Source organism: Eretmochelys imbricata, chromosome 1, assembly GCF_965152235.1.
Source record: "Eretmochelys imbricata isolate rEreImb1 chromosome 1, rEreImb1.hap1, whole genome shotgun sequence".
Taxonomy (NCBI): domain Eukaryota; kingdom Metazoa; phylum Chordata; order Testudines; family Cheloniidae; genus Eretmochelys; species Eretmochelys imbricata.
In genome coordinates, this window is record NC_135572.1 from 167,225,535 (window position 1) to 167,237,937 (window position 12,403).

Here is a 12,403-nt window from a genome sequence, read left to right on the forward strand (position 1 = left end):
CTTTAGGTCGACGGAAAGGGGTTGGTAGTGTAGATGCATTCATTTTAAAATCGACCTAACGCAGCTAAATTCTACCTAACCCCATAGTGTAGACAAGAGCTTAATGCCAGATGCCCAGTTTTCAGCATTTGCTGTTGGCCAATTAAGTAACTGATGTTGATGTGACGAACTATTAACTCAGAAGTTTGAGACTTGTCACATCAGACACAGATCTCTCTTTCTGAAAAGTGGGTAATTGTTTGAGCTCCTTAAAGCAGTTTGCAAACCTTCACAGCTTCATGTTTGTGTGCCATGGTATTTAATATGGGTGGAAGCTACTGAACCTGAACAGGGTTCTGTTCAATAGTATCGCAAAACGTATATTTCTCACATTTGGTATTTCCCAGAAGATATAGATATATGTGGTACTTGTATTTTTTAAAGATCATGCCCAGCCCAAAATATATATTTTTTTCTTGTCTTTGCAGACTTCAGTTTAAAAACGTTCATTGTTTACCACTATCCTTTGCCCTAACTTCATATGAGGATATTTGGTATTTCTTCCTCTGTTGTTCCTTGTCAAAATATAAAAAAAGTGGACTAGCTTTATCATTGTTTCTGGAATTGCCCCCCACTTCCTTGCTCTTTGATATTCGGTTGTAGTTGATGTACTCGTCTGTGTGGGGAAGACCGCTTTCAAAGTCTGCTTCATTATATTTCCTTGATGAGTTGCCTTAAAATAAAACTTCCTTGTGCTAGAGAAGGTGATTTGGAATTTGTGGGTAAGTGGCAGTATACATGGACTATGGAAGACCTGCTTTTGGAGAAATTTTTTTCAACATGTTTGTTGGAAAACTTAGACTCATTTAGGAACATTTTTTGATAGTCTGCTGAAGATATCTATATGTTGGACTGTTTTCTTTTGGCCCTAAACAAGGCTTGAAAAAAATCACCAGAAACTTAGTAGCCAGTAGTGAATATCAAAGTGGGGGTGGAGGGTTCAAAGGCAATATCCTGTTGACAAAGGCCAGCTGCTGGTGTTTAAGGCCTTGTCTACACTGCGGAATTGTCAGCAAAAGTTATGCCGCTTTAATTAAACCGCTGTCGCTTGTCCACACTGTGCTCCTTATGTCAGCAGAGCACATCCACACTAGCAGCTCTTAGAATCATAGAACTGGAAGGGACCTTGAGAGGTCATCTAGTCCAATCCCCTGCACTCATGGCAGCGCCAAGTATTATCTAGACCAGGGATCAGCAACCTTTGGCACGTGGCTATCAGGGAGATCTGCTGGCGAGCCGGGACCATTTGTTTACCTGCAGCTCCCACTGGCCACGGTTCACTGTTCCAGGACAGTGGGGACTGCGGGAATCACTGGCTGTCACTGTAGTGTCCGCAGGTAAACAAACTGTCCTGTCTGATCCCTGATCTAGACCATCCCTTACTGGTGTTTGTCCAAGCCGCTCTTTAAAATCCCCAATGATGGAGATTCTACACTCTCCCTAGGCAATTTATTCCAGTGCTTAACCACTCTAACAGGACGTTTTTTCTAATGTCCAACCTAAACCGCCCTTGCTAAAAATTTAAGCCCATTGCTGCTTGTCCTATCCAGAGGTTAAAAAGAACAATTTTTCTCCGTCCTCTTTGTAACAACCTTTTTATGTGCTTGAAAACTGTTATCATGTTCCCTCTCAGTCTTCTCTTCTCCAGACTAAACAAACTCAGTTTTTTCAGTCTTTCCTCATAGGTTATGTTTTCTAGACCTTTAATCATTTTTGTTGCTCTTCTCTGGACCTACTCCAATTTGTCCACATCTTTCTTGAAATGTGGTGCCCAGAACTGGACACAATACTCCAGTTGATGCCTAATCAGCGCAGAGTAGAATGGAAGAATTACTTCTCGTGTCTTGCTTACAATACTCCTACTAATACATCCCAGAATGATGTTTGCTTTTTTTTGCAACAGCATTACACTGTTGACTCATTTTTCTTGTGATCCACTATGAACCCCAGATCCCTTTCTGCAGTACTCCTTCCTAGGCAGTCATTTCCCATTTTTATGTGTGCAACTGATTGTTCCTTCCTAAGTGGAATACTTTGCATTTTTCCTTACTGAATTTCATGCTATTTTCTTCAGACCATTTCTCCAATTTGTCCAGACCATTTTGAATTTTAATCCTGTCCTCCAAGGCACTTGGAACCCCTCCCAGCTTGGTATCGTCTACAAACTTTGTAAGTGTACTGTCTGTGCCATTATCTAAATCATTGATGATGAAGATATGGAACAGAACTGGACCCAGAACTGATCCCTGCGGGACCCCACTTGTTATGCCCTTCCAGTATGACCGTGAACCATTGATAACTACTCCCTGGGAACGATTTTCCAACCAGTGATGCACCCACCTTATAGTAGCTCCATCTAGGTTGTATTTCCTTAGTTTGTTTATGAGAAGGTCATGTGAGACAGTATCAAAAGCCTTACTAAAATCAAGATATACCACATCTACCGCTTCCCCCATCTACGAGGCTTGTTAAGCTGTCAAAGAAAGCTATCAGGTTGGTTTGACACAATTTGTTCTTGACAAATCTATGCTGACTGTTATCTTATTATCTTCTAGATGTTTGCAAATTGATTGCTTAATTATTTGCTTCATTATCTTTCCAGGTACAGAAGTTAAGCTGACTGGTCTGTAATTCCCCGGGTTGTCCTTATTTCCCTTTTTATGGATGGGCACTATATTTGCCCTTTTCCAGTCTTCTGGAATGTCTCACGTCTTCCATGACTTTTCAAAGACAATTGCGAATGGCTCAGATATCTCCTCAGTCAGCTCCTTGAGTATTCTAGGATGCATTTCATCAGGCCCTGGTGATTTGAAGACATCTAACTTGTCTACCTCATTTTTGACTTGTTCTTTCCCTGTTTTAGACTCTGATCCTACCTCATTTTCACTAGCATTTACTATGTTAGACGTCCAATCACCACCAACCTTCTTGCTGAAAACCGAAAGAAAGAAGTAATTAAGGACCTCTGCCATTTCCACATTTTCTGTTATTGTCTTTCCCCCTTCATGGAGTAACGGGCCTACTCTGTCCTTGGTCTTCCTCTTGCTTCTAATGTATTTGTAGAATATTTTCTTGTTTCCTTTTATTCCCTACCTAGTTTGATCTCTTTGTGTGTGTTGGCTTTTCTGATTTTGTCCCTACATACTTGTGGTGTTTGTTTTTTATATTCATTCTTTGTAATTTGACCAAATTTCCACTTTTTGTAGGACTCTTTTGAGTTTTAGATCATTGAAGATCTCCTGGTTAAGCCAGGGTGGTCTCTTGCCATACTTCCTATTTTTCCTGTGCAGTGGGATAGTTTGCTCTTGTGCCCTTAATAATGTCTCTTTGAAAAACTACCAGCGTCTTCGGTTGTTTTTCCCCTTAGACTTGCTTCCCATGGGATTTTATCTACCAGCTCCCTGAGTTTGTGAAAGTCTGTGTTCTTGAAATCCATTGTCTTTATTGTGCTCTTCTCCCTCCTACCATTCCTTAGAATCATGAACTCTACCATTTCATGATCACTCTCATCTAAGTTGCCTTCCACTTTCAAATTCTCAACCAGTTCCTCCCTATTTGTCAAAATCAAATCTAGAACACCCTCCCCCCAGTAGCTTTCTTCACCTTCTGAAATAAAAAGTTGTTTCCAGTACATTCCAAGAACTTGTTGGATAATCTGTGGCCTGCTATGTTATTTTCCCAACAGATGTCTGGGTAGTTGAAGTCCTCCATCACCAAGTCCTGTGCTTTAGATGATTTTGTTAGCTGTTTAAGAAAAGCATCATCCACCTCTTCTTTCTGGTTTGGTGGTCTGTCGTAGACCCTATCATGACAGCACCCTTGTTTTTTACCCCTTTTATCCTTACCCAGAGACTTTCAACAGGTCTGTCTCCTATTTCTATCTCAACCTCAGTCCAAGTGTATACATTTTTTAATACATAAGGCAACACCTCCTCCCTTTTTCTCCTGCCTGTCCTTACTGAGTAAGCTGTATCCTTCTATACCAATATTCCAGTCATGAGTACTATCCCACCAAGTCTCCAGGATGCCAGCTATGTCATAGTTTTGTTTATTTACTAGCATTTCGAGTTCTTCCTGCTTATTCCCCATACTTCTCACATTAGTGTACAGACATCTAAGATACTGATTTGATTTCCCCCCTCCCCTTTCTGTCTTGTCTCTCCCTTATTTATGTTGTAACAGCCCATGCTCCCCCCATTCTGACCCTTCTCTCAGGTCTCCATGTTTTTGACTTACCTGTGGGCTTTGGTCACCTGCCCCTGTTGAACCTAGTTTAAAGCCCTCCTCACTATGTTAGCCAGTCTGTAGCCAAATATGCTCTTCCCTTCTTTGATAGGTGGACCCCATCTCTGCTTAGCAGTCCTTCTTCCTGGAACAGCATCCCGTGGTCAAGGAAGCTAAAGCCCTCCTGGCGACACCATCCTTGCAGCTAGGCATTCACCTCCAGGATGCATCTGTCTCTGCTGAGGCCCCTATCCTTGACTGGAAGGACTGGAGAGAACACCACCTGCGGTCCCAGCTCCCTCACCCTTACTCCCAGAGCCCTGTAGTCACTTCTGATCTGCTGAGGGTCATACCTCGCAGTATCATTAGTGCCCACAAGGAGTAGCAGCATGGGGTAGTAGTCGGAGGGCTGGATGATCCTCGACAATCCCTCCATAACATCTCTGATACGGGCCCCTGGCAGGCAGCATATCTCCTGGGATGCCATGTGATCCTCCCAGCCTTGCGGGTACATGGCTTCTCCTCTTCAACCTTTGGAGGTGATTCCTCATCACCCGTTGCCAGGGCAGCATAACGGTTCTCCATCACCATAGTGAGTGGGTTGGGAGTAGGAGTGGAGCACTGCCTGCTGCCAGAAGTAACCAGCAGCCAGTGTCCTCCCTGTACCAGAGCCTTATCCTCCTCCCCTGGTGGCATGACAGCAGTCCTCGCTAGCTAGATAACGACTCCAGCCTTGGAAGTCTCCATATGAATACTGTCAATGAATTCCTTGTATCACGGATGCTCAGCCTACCCACCTCCTTCTGTAGCTCTTCCACCTGCTTGCTGAGAGATTCCACCAGCAGGCACCTCTCACACTGTATGGTCCCCCCAGCCTGGCTTTCTGAGAGTGGGAAATGCAGGCCACAGTCTGAAAATCCACACCAGGATCTGGGTAGAGGCATCCATGGTTAGGTTCTCTGTCTGGATACAGGCACAGGTGGAAGAGACAGGAGCAGTGTTGACACTGGCGATGCGGCCCTTCCTAACCATAATGATTATATTATGACTCCCTCTCTCCCCTTGGTCGCTTAACCTCTGGCTTTTAAGGCCTTCCCTCCAACGTCAGCCCTACCTCCTCATTAATCATATAGAGGGAGGATGATCACAAGGCTGATCAAGGATGCTTAAGGAACAAAGGCTCAAACTGTCCGCAAACACACAATCCCATTTGACCCAGTTGACCATGTAACTGAAATAACCTGAAAGAAAAAGAAAAACGCACACAGCCAAACAAACTCACTCACTCCAAGGTTAGCACTCACACCTTGTTCGTTCAGCAGGGGGATCTCCTTCACCCTCTCTCAAACTCCCCTGTTCGCTAGCATCGCTCTTGCATCAACACAGAGAGCAGTGCTTTGTGGGTAGCTATCCCACCGTGCAACTGGCCACAGGGTGCTTTGGGAAGGGTTTGCAATGCCTTATGGGGCAGGTACAGCGTCACATAATGCAGGGTTCTCAGTCGTGTTTCTATGGGCATCCTACTAGATTGTGAGCTGCTTTTCAACTGAAGGTGGGTGGGTGTGTTGGGGGAAGAGACAGAAACAAAGTGGGTGTGTTGGTATGCTGTCTCTTTAAGTTCAGACAGCAGCTTGAGCAGTCTCTCCACCCACCCTCCCTCCCCCCAACAGCAGCCCGTACTGCCCACCTGCTGGTGAGAGCAACGTTCCACATTAATGGTTCTGATTCTTCCTAGTTCTAATAATAATAGCCCACCTTAATTGATTAGTCTCATTAGAGTTGGTATGGCAACACCCATTTTTTCATGTTCTCTGTATATATCTATCTATCTTCCTCCTGTGTTTTCTACTGCATGCATCTGATGAAGTGGGCTTTAGCCCACGAAAGCTTATGCCCAAATAAATTTGTTAGTCTCTAAGGTGCCACAAGTACTCCTCATATATTTTAAAAACACTGAAATCAGCAGAATTCAGGAGCAGGTGTATAATATCTCAATCCTCCATGGTCTTCAGGCTGACAATATCCCTTTTAAAATAAAGTAGCTTCATTTTACTTCTGTCTTCACCTTGACTTTTTTTTCCCTCAACATCTTAGATGACAGGAGTATTTTTTTGTTACTCAGTTCCCTCCCCAGTGCCTCAACTTAATTCTATTGTGGCTTTGATTTGCCAAACTGAGTATCTGTGGCTCCAAGCAAACATGCTAAGAGGAGAATTTGGCTCCACCTCTCATTTCTTTAGTCTATGAGGTCAGTAGCTGTGGATGGGGTTGGGAAACAGCTATGAAACCTAAAGTGTGATCCACATAGAATATGATTGGTTCCACTGCAGAGTGAGGAAGGAGGAAAATCTACAGTTTTAGGTCCAGTTGCCTGGGGGAGAGGATTGTAGGAAAAGATCCCTGTTCTGAGGTAGTCAATTTAAAGTACAGTAACTCCTCACTTAAAGTCGTCCCAGTTAAGTTGTTTCGTTGTTACGTTGCTGATCAATTAGGGAACATGCTTGTTTAAAGTTGTGCAATGCTCCCTCATAACATTGTTTGTCAGCCGCCTGCTTTGTCCACTGCAGGAAGAGCAGCCTGTTGGAGCTAGCTGGTGGGGGCTTGGAACCAGGGTGGACTGGCAGCCCCCCTATCAGCTCCGCACTCCCCCAAGTTCCCTGTGCAGCAGTTGCCCAGCAGGCTATCAATTGCCGGCAGTTCAGCTGTCCCTCCCCCCACTGCCATGTGTTGCTCCTGCCCTCTGCCTTGGAGCTGCTCCCCGAGCCTTCTGCTTGCTGTGTGGGGGTGGCGGGGAGGGGGTAATGTCAGAGTGTCCCCCTCCCCCTTGCTCCTGCACCCTGCTTACCCCATCTCCATAGAGCAGGGGGACACAGGACAGGGCTCAGGACAGAGGGAGCTTTCTGGCTGCAGCTGTGGTCTCAGCTTGCTGATTAACTTAACAAGGCAGTGTACTTAAGAGTGGGTCAGCATACTTAAAGGGGAAATGTGCATCATACACACACACACACACACACTCTGTCTCTGTCCACCGTGCTATCTCCCCTCCCTCCATTCCTGCTGCCTTTTAGAGTGTGAGGCTACATTAACAACGAGTTAACCCCATGAGGGCTCAGCCAATTGCTAGTTCATCATTTAGCAGAAAGGCATTCCCTGGGAAATATCCCACCCTCTGACTCCTCCACCTCAACCAAGCCATCATTGCTGTGTACAGTATTAAATTGTTTGTTTAAAACTTATTGTGCGTGTGCGTGTGTGTGTGTGTGTGTATATGTATATAAATATATAGTCTTGTCTGGCAAAAAAAACATTTCCCTGGAACATAACCCCCCTCATTTACATTAATTCTTATGGGGAAATTGGAGTCACTTAACATTGTTTTGCTTAAACTTGCATTTTTCAGGAACGTAACTACAACGTTAAGTGAGGAGTTGCTGTACTCTCTAAAGCTTTAAATTCATGTCTTTTTGGCTAATTGTATCAAATATGCATTGCCATAAAAATAAAAACTGAAGTTTTTACGTGGTTATCCAAGTGCAGTTTCTTAAACTGATTAAGATGTTGCATTTTTAAGACACTTTTCAAATTGAGAAATTTGACATTTTTTGTAGGTAATTTTATTGGAATGATGCTCTTCTCTACTGATTTGTGACAATACAGCTTTTCTGCATGTACCCTCATTTGGGTTCAACTTATATAACAAAAGATCCAAAGTCTAGTGGGACATTCCCACTCACATATATGGAAAGGACATAAACCTTACTGTAACACATCTGTGTTGTAACAGTATCCCTTTAAATTTGTTTTGGAGCAAAATCTCACTAACAAGGTTGGTAAACACACAATTTGATTTTTTTTCTTTAAAATGTGGTTTTGCCACATTTTTATTTAACTTCCACAGTTTAGCAATCACAGTGAACTCTAAAATTGCAAATCACCCTGTTTATTTTAATGAGGTATGTGAAAATTCTTAGGGAAGGAAACAAATTTTAGTTTATTCCATCCCAATGGCTAGTTACAAATTGTAAGTGCAGTTTTTTTTTTTAAATAGCTTGTCTTCATTAATTTAGACTTGCATTTAAATTTGATCCATATCTTTCCACCCCAACTTTCCTCATGTATGCACTTTCAGAGTCCCCTTTGGGAATATTGCTTTTGGTGTCCTCATCACTTTCACTCTGTTCGTGCTGTTGTGGCTTGGGACGTGCTGTCCGCAGCAACACAGGCAGTATTCCCAAGTCCTCTGCCCAGCCCTGCTTTTCTCAAGGCCCTTCTTCATTTTTCTTTCTTTCTCACGGATTATTTTACTAGGCCTCAATTCCTGCTTCTCTTGCTCCTCAGATAATGGCCCCATGTTACCAACTCCTACCTCATATACTGCTTCATATTTGGTTTCCCACTTCCTACCCGCTGTGTGCTTGCCTGCTTCTTGGATCCTTCTCTGGTTCCTAGCTGTATCACATCAATCTCTAGAAGCAGTCTCCTGATCTTTGGTACTGGCTCCTGCCTCCTCTTGGTCCATGGCTACCTTCTGCACTCCCAGAGTTCCTTGTTTTTTTATTACACTCCTGAAATAACCACTCCTGAGGACAGTGTCTTGATACAGGCTTCTTTTGCACTCATGATGGGAGGCTGGTTGCTTTCTCGGCTGGAACTCCTCCTTGGTCTGTGGGAAGAAAGAGGTGGGTCCTTGTAACAACACTGGCTCCTTGTACTCATTTTTTTTTTTTTTTCCTTCTGTCAGCCTCCCGGCCACAGCTGCCTCAAGGGAGTAGAATCTGCTCTTAGTGTTATACCAGGAAGGGCAGGTGTGAGGATCACAGTTTAGAAATCTCCATGCTAATGGTTACTTTCTTTCAATATTTTCATGTTAAAATTCAGGAGAATTAGTGTTGGCATTCTCTTTGTTCACCTGACAGTGACTTCAAAGAAGGAATGTGTAATAATTTCGCAAAAAAGAGAATGAGCTTCAAAATAATAAAGGGAAGGAACACATTCATTGTGTGACGATAACTAGCAGGTGACATGAAATGTTTAAAGAAAAGGAGTACTTGTGGCACCTTAGAGACTAACCAATTTATTTGAGCATGAGCTTTCGTGTGAGCTGTAGCTCACGAAAGCTCATGCTCAAATAAATTGGTTAGTCTCTAAGGTGCCACAAGTACTCCTTTTCTTTTTGTGAATACAGACTAACACGGCTGTTACTCTGAAACATGAAATGTTTAGTTAGCCATACTAATCCTTCCCGGCAGCCAGAGATGGATGCTCGCTTGGAGTGTATCTGTTGGTTTGAAATGTTGACTGGTTAAAGCCAATCTGGAGCTGGAATTTGCTGTGTGTGGAAGGGTCATCCAAACTCCTGGGTTAAAAATTATCTGGCTCAAAGGGTTGATGATAACACAGAGAGAATGGATTCAACAGCTGTATGTGGTGGTTGGCTCTTCTACTAGCTCCTGAAGGAAGATACTGTTGAAAGAAAATAGATTCCTAGTCCAGAAAGTAGTTAAGGAAACAAACATGTACTTGTTTGTTCTTCCTGTATTTAGTTATTGACAATGTTGGGTTTTTTTGTTTTGGTAGCTATGCTGAAAGCTTGGTGGTTGTTTTCTGTGCCTGCACGTATTTAGTCCATAATTTTGTTAGTTATTTAACTAAACCTATTTACTTTTGTTTTTTCTTTCCCTCAGTAATTGGAAAGAGAGGAGAAATCTGTCAGCCTCTTAAATCAGGGCTATTAAACATCTTACCAGGATCTCAGACTTTAACAATTATACTAGAAAAAAGGGCTAATATGGTGGCTACAATTCTATTTTGGATTAAACTGTCCAAAAGAGAATTCTCCTTGTTCCTTTGTTGTGTTTGTCTAATGGGTTCTTATTGGAGATGATGATCCTGATATCAGGCCTTTTTAACTGATATTTCCTAGGTCCTGATTCCTGTATTACACAGCCCTGAGGAATAGAATCATTTCTATAATAGCTCATTTATTTTCTTTCTTTTTTAAATATAGCTGTATTTTTTACCTTGAACTCTCCCATGTGTATAGGATATTTTGAGACTTTCAGGTTTTTTGATTACAGGAATCATGTCAATTTCATCCTGTTGCCATAGTAAGCAGCAACTTAAGGGCCTGTCTTCATTGCCCCATAGTTCAGACTAAGGGGATGTGACTAGCAGGGCACACCAGAGTGCTGTGCTATAATTCCTCTGTGTGGGGTGCTGCGGATGTGAACTTGCAGGCTCTGAGTTTGGACATCCAACCTCAAGACAGTATAAGTTTGCGTACAGACGGGGGAGTTAAGTGCAGCACTTTGGTGTGCTCTGATATTCATATCCCCTTAGTCTGAACTCTGGGATACTGTAAACATGCCTTTTAAATAGCAAGGGCAGTGTAGGGAAGGAGCAGCAAACATTCATTTTAATAGACTGGGAGATCTAGAAGTGGACTTAATGACACAGGGCAGGAGCTAAAAGGGGGAGGACAAAAAGTGGTGGTGCACCTATTCTTAGGTTGGAGGGGGAGCAAGAGTGGCATTTCCTCAAAGTGTATGTCTGTGCTCCAGTATAAGACACATGGCACAGCCTGTATTGGTTGGCTCAGGCTGTGGGGCTGTAAAATTGCAGTGTAGATGTTCAGGCTTGGGCTGGAGCTTGAGCTCTGAGACCTCACAAGGAGGAAGATCGGAGAGCCTGGGTTCCAGCAAGCCCAAACATCTACACTACTATTTTTAACCCCACAAGCCTGAGCCAGCTGACCTGGACTCTGAGACTCAGTACCATGATTTTTTTTATTATTATTTATTTATTTATTTATTTATTTATTGCAGTGGGGCCTGGGAGAGGAGGATAGGCGGGAGGGAAGGATCTTTTAGATCAGCCATGTGCTGTCAGAAGTGCTAAGTAGAAAATAGAAAGTGTATCAGGGCCTGCCATCTCTTAAGATGGTGTAGTCCTTCTAGTGAGTTATTCTTTGAAGTGAAATAGCTTATTGTGACATAGATGTTGTATGTGTATCTAGACTTCAGTATAGTTATATAGCAAAAGCAGCACAGTTTAGTGCTGGTGTGAAGTAATTGTTGGTTGTTTCTCTTCTCTCTTCTGCACCTGTTTTTACCCCCCTGGACAGTGGTTGTCTCTAGGGCTTCACTGTCTTCAGAGTCTATAACATTGACTCCCCCAGACTTCTGAAGTACCGTTGTGTCGGCAGTTGGAGAATTCTACTGTGATTAGGTGGTGGGTGGGGAGGAGTTGACACAGAAGGGGTGAAACAGCACAAGGAGAGAAGATGCTTGAACTTCCTCTCCTGGATCTCTTACTTGCTTTATAGTCTTGTTCAAGTCCCTTAGGGCTTGTCTACGCTTACAGCGCTGTAGTGACACAGCTGCAGCGCTTATTGAAGATGCTACCTACCTACACCAACAGGAGAGCTTCTCCCATCGGCGTAGGTATTTCAGCTCCCTGAGAGGCAGTAGCTGTATCAATGGTAGCTCGCCCATCAACATAGGAACTGTTTACGCTGTGAGTTAGATTTGTATAACTGTGTTGCTCAGGGATGTGGATTTTCCACACCTCTGAGCAATATAGTTATACTGATGTAAGTTTGTAGTATAGACCCAGGCTTAATCTGGGTTTATAAATTTCCCTCTATACAAAATTGAGATAATACTACTCTGCCTTTCAGGGTAATGCTCATCACCTTAAAGAGGTAGAGGACTCTGTGTATGTTTGTTAAATACCCTGACTCTAGGAGAAAATGGTTCCATTAAGTTTTTAACCTTTCACACATCAGGTGCTGTTAAATTATAGAGATGCCAGTTGTTGATCCACATTTTAAGGTTGAGTTGATTTTGTACTTTTAGCAGTTTGAATCCCTGCTTTATTATGCACGGGGAATACCATGTATCTTCCCCAAATTTACAGAACGTTTTGGGTGCTAATGAATTTTCTTAGAATTTACAAACCCATTACAGTTAAAATTAATTTTAAAATAGGTATTTAAAGAAATTTAACAGTCAGGCCTATTTTTGTCTTGAATGGTGGTGTTAATAGAATAACACTGACAACTTTTAATGTACAGTAGTTAAAACAGAAATGTTGTGCTTAGATTATATTTGAACAAATTAGTTAATCCTGTAAATAAGGC

At 42.8% G+C, this 12,403-nt stretch overlaps 1 protein-coding gene across 2 annotated transcripts in view; it reads left to right on the forward strand.

Moving 5' to 3' along the window:
- Positions 1-12,403, forward strand: part of SCAF4 (SR-related CTD associated factor 4) — a 70,674-nt gene that overhangs the window by 11,034 nt on the left and 47,237 nt on the right. The window lies entirely within an intron of this gene.